This window comes from Bactrocera latifrons, unplaced genomic scaffold (genome assembly GCF_001853355.1).
Source record: "Bactrocera latifrons isolate USDA-ARS-PBARC rearing strain unplaced genomic scaffold, ASM185335v1 scaffold_71, whole genome shotgun sequence".
Taxonomy (NCBI): domain Eukaryota; kingdom Metazoa; phylum Arthropoda; class Insecta; order Diptera; family Tephritidae; genus Bactrocera; species Bactrocera latifrons.
In genome coordinates this window covers 738438-743408 of record NW_017537390.1, presented here as the reverse complement: position 1 = coordinate 743408, position 4971 = coordinate 738438, and the positions used below count along the sequence as shown (strand labels likewise).

The following is a 4971-nucleotide window of genomic DNA, read 5'->3' as shown; positions in this document are numbered from 1 at the left end:
AGCCCTGCACGCACTGTTAATGAGTTCAAGGCTGATATCGCCGCTCAGCTATCTAACGGGATGATCACTTTTCTGAAGGAAGCTTCACTACGGAGTAGTAAATCTATTGCTACCTTAACGGTTGCCATCTCAGCTTGGAATACACTACAATAGTCAGGAAGTCTGAAGCTGGAGTTGATAGAGAGCTCCTGACAGTAAACGTCTCCGCCAACCGTCCCCTCAAGCTTTGACCCGTCTCTAAAGAAGCTCATTGCCCCTTTCCTTCAACGGCTTCTTCCCACCCAGAACTCCATGGTCGGTAAATTTTTCGTCTTTATTAGAAAAGTTATTGTTGTTGATGTTCATGTTGGAACGTATGTATTTCATATATTATTATGATTGCTGATAGCCAACCTTCTATCTTAATTTTGGGCAATAAATAGTCTTAATACAAACTGTGAAATCATGGATGTTGTCTACTTTTATAGGTATACTGAGATCAGTGGCCATACGCAATACAAAAGGCGTATATAGTAGCCAGGTCATTAAACGAAAAAATGAATAATGTCTTAAATAACATAGAAAATAAGCTAAATCGCTTAGATAACCATAATACATAGGAAAAGTTGCAGTGTAGAATGAGAAACTTATTACCTTAGAACTATTGAAAAACTAGTCCTCATATGGTGGGAGCGTACTTTTACATACCGATATACAATATATGGATAATACACACACAAATTCAAACAAAAGCCTCACATTTAAAGACTCTTCACAGGCATTCAATATGTCGCCGGACAATAAAACACATTCTCACGCCCTTATATACACAAACACATRTTGTTAGACGTATTGTTGTACATACATACATATGTATGTAATCGCATGAAGGGCCCCATTGCCATTGTCGCGCCATTTTCTCCAGTCTTTATCCTTTTGTTTATTTTGTTTTAATTGTTTGTTTGTTGTCATTGCCCTTTCACTTCATTCCTTTTGGTTTATTTGCAATTTTATGAAATTTCTAAATTAATGATTTTCGTGTAATTGTCAGCGCCTCTTGGACTACCGTTACGCCCAATTTAAGTCCTAATGAAGCATTAAAAGTATTGCCTTTTGTTTATGCTAATGTGTGTTTTCACACTCTTAACTCTTCGCATTAATACATTTTGCTTGTAATTATTTGTTTATTTATGTATGTATTTGTTGGTACAACATGTTTGCCGCATTTTATTGACTTTGTGAACTTGTTGTTTTGTTTGTTTATTAATATTATTATGCGTTTATTATTATTAGCTTACTTTGCTAATGTGGTGGCATAAAATTTATTTGAGTATGTAGTGGTTTCCGGTTTAAATTTAATTTATTTAAATGTTTAATCAAAAGTGATTAACAATGAAAATCATTTAGGCGGGAGTATTTAGACAAATGCTTTAATTTTTTTGGTGGGTGATCACTTTTCTCTGCGGTGCAATTCTTCCACGATTGTTTCATTCTTCTTCTTTATTGGCGTAGACACCGTTTACGCGGTTATAGGCGAATCAACAATAACGCTTCAGTCGTTTCTTCTTTTCACACTTTGATGCCAATTCGAGATACCAAGTGCAGTCAGATTCTTCTCCATCTGTTATTTCAAACGGAGCGTAAGGCTTACTCTTCCTCTGCTTCCCCCGGCGTGTACTGCGTCGCATACTCTGAGAGCTGGAGTGTTTTCATCCATTTGGGCGACGTGACTTCTCAATTTTCTACTCAGTCCGTAGCAGCACTTATTGGCAAGAGTTATTCTGCGTTATTCTAGTAGTGAAATTTCTCTTTATATTCCCTGGTGTTATCGATTATGGAGAATACGGTTTAAAGAATAGCATTCATGTTATGGATAATCAATTTCTTTGAGTTTTTTGTCAATGTAATTGATTTTCTAGTGCACCTAAAATTCCAGTTGTTGCCTAGTGCATCACTAAGAGTCATTTTATGTTCACTTGTTCTGAGGCAGTCTATGCACTAGCGGGAATATGTGCCACGTGAATCTACGATACTATTGCCATTATTTATTATATGATGTCGTCAACTCTATTCTATCGCGTGATATAAATAGACGTTTGAGCAATATAAAGCTGATATGGCTTAAAAGCTCGACACCTACCTAGAAGAATGCTCTACTTGAAAACTTACGCTTATGTTCGATGATATTATTTTACCTGTTAGAGAGATCTCTTCATGTGAAGAAATACATGAAACCATTTGAGGTGCTATGTAATAAATATCTGTACACATATACAAAAATAAATGCTTTCCGGAATGGTTCTGGATCATAGTCATCCCAACTTGAGATACTGAACAATACGCAACAGTTTCGAGGAGAAAAAGGTCCCTTGTCAAATCAGCTTGTAATACAAAGGACGTAGGGTTAATCATCCATACGGATGGCTCCAAATGAGATAATCGAGTAGAGGATGGTGTCTTCTCTGCTGCACTAGATATCAAAATCGTTTTCAGTCTACTAAACCACTGTAGTGTCTTGCAAGCGAATATTAGAGCAATTAAAGAAAGCTGTTTTAACACAATAAGAAAAATATCTATAAATATAAATAGCCAAATGGCTTTGAGATAAAGTATCTTAAGGTTTAGTCTAAGTTAGTCAAAAAATTCCCTGATATCTTAGTTGATCTATCAAACTGTCAAACATCTTCTAAGCGATTGTAAAGTCCTATATTGGAAAATAATCGCAATTAGCGGTTGAAGGTTTCTTGACGAAGTCTCGAAGGTTGCTCAGATAAAACTTTTCATTCTGATGAACTTCATCAGAAGCACGGGATGATTCAGAGGAGAGCCAGTAGAGTGAAGTAACTTTAGTTCTGTTGGTAATATAATAGGCCTAGAGGCGTCGTGAGACACAGCCACTCTACCTAAAAAAGTTTTATTTTTGGTGCTCTTTGACATTTGGGATCTCAAAGGACTATGTACCTAAATATACTAAGTGAATTCTCATATATTTAATTAGTCTGCTTGCTGTAAAAGAATATTTTCACCAATCTCTGGTGTATTTGAGCCCTTGCGGGGATCGAACCCGCGACCTTTGGATTAGAAGTCCAATGTGCTATCCACTGCACCAAAGGGCCGATTAAAATATAACGTTAGTTCAAAATTTTTGTATAAAAAATATATTAAAAATTGTAGTCTGTTTTGTGATCTTCAAAGAAGCCACTGATCATTTTCCAAGCTCTCACATGCAACAAACAGTTGTGTGTTATTTACACAAGTGTTTCAAAATAACCGTATGAATATGATGGGAGCTAGTCTATTGAATACCATCATCTGTTATTAATTTTTTTCTGTGAATGGATGTTATATGATTTTACTGTTATTAATATTATTGCCGTATAGTCCGATTACTAATCATATGTCAGTCAGTAGTCATCCGACAGTTGTGTTAAGGGCTCTGTCGGAACGAAATAATTTGTTCAAGTCAAGTGTAAAACAAACCCTGTAAAAGATAAGCAGACTTGACCAAGCTTATTAAGAAAAATTTTGATATACGTGGCAAAGTAATCTAGAAAAAAATGTAGTGTTACCAGACTTTATCCACTTCCGAATGGTTAATGGTGTGTAAAATCCATAAATTGTTCTTTCACAATTCCTACCATTTTCGACGGATGTTCTTACGTAAACGCCTCAACGCGGCCAAACAGAGCTCCGTATTGACCGTCTGTCACTCCGGAACAAATTCATAATGCGCCAAACCAATGAACATCATCTTAATTTTTTAGCGGCTTTGGCGTGGTTTTTTGGTTTCGCCTCGATGTTCCCCTCTATTATGATGATTGTTGACTTGCTTGTATGTCCATGAATGTAGGATCGGAATTCACACGATCAAGAATGTCGACAGAGACCTGTTTACGATACTTTTTTTTTGAAGGAAACTCAGCTTTATCTGGACGAGTCGAGCACGAACGCGTTTCATACCAAATATATCTACCAAAATCATTGCAAACTCATGAGAAATGTCGAGCTCTCTTGCCATCTCTCTTACACTTGCCTGACGATTTTCAAGCACAATTTCCTTGACTTTTTTAATGTTTTTATCAGTTAGAAAGGCCGAAGGTCGTCTAGATCGAGACATGTCTCTCGACCGTCCTTGAAGGCTTCGTACCACTCGTAGGCTTGTGTTTTTGATAAAATTGAAACATGGTAAGCCTTTTCCAACATTCGCAACGATTCCGCACACGAAATTTGGTTAGTAACACAAAATTTGAGACAAATTCTTCGATCGATATTTTTATCGCTGAATAAAATTTTCTTGTGAAAATCGCATAGGTGACCATCTCGTATTGAGTGTATTGTGTGGCGTCTCTGAGAATGTGCCTTGCCTCCTTAAAAACCAAATGTCTGAAAAAACGCCCGTTAGTATTCTCAAAAAGAAATTAGGACATTCTTTAATTGAATATTCTCCATGGGTGGTAATTTCTACCAAATATTATAAATTGAAGGCTTCGGCTGGAATGCTCTAAGGTGGTAATAGTTGCAGAAGCAGTGGTAATATTTGTTTATTTTTGTAACTACTTACTACCATTTAAATCTCCATTGTCAGCACTATTCTTCTAGGTGTCATATTTGTTCAACAGTTGCAAGTGTTTATTTACCTTGCAACGCCGAAAACTGAATCAACAAGTAGCGTTAAGTAAACACCTAACAAATATGCATTTATATGTGTTTTTACGAGTATATATGCTTGCATGTGATATATGTACATGCATTTGTAAAAATCCATTAACAGCTCTAATAAATGCACTGAGCTGCAATGTGAAGCCAACAAATATTGACAACAAGTAATTGAAAATTTAAATATCTAAAAACGTATTTGGTACATATTTCCTTTTCTTTTAAACAGTTACAAAAACAAACAAAAGAATTTAAATATGAAAATTGATATTGCAAATAACCATATTTAGCTATGATATTTGATAATATTATATGTAAGTAAGTGTGTATGTGGAA

General features: G+C 35.8%; 1 non-coding gene across 1 annotated transcript; it reads right to left on the bottom strand.

Annotated features, from left to right (window-relative positions):
• Positions 1-3022: 3022 nt before the first annotated feature.
• Positions 3023-3095, bottom strand: Trnar-ucu. Its single transcript has one exon. It is a non-coding gene; the product is annotated as a tRNA-Arg (tRNA).
• Between the last annotated feature and the right edge of the window lie 1876 nt (positions 3096-4971).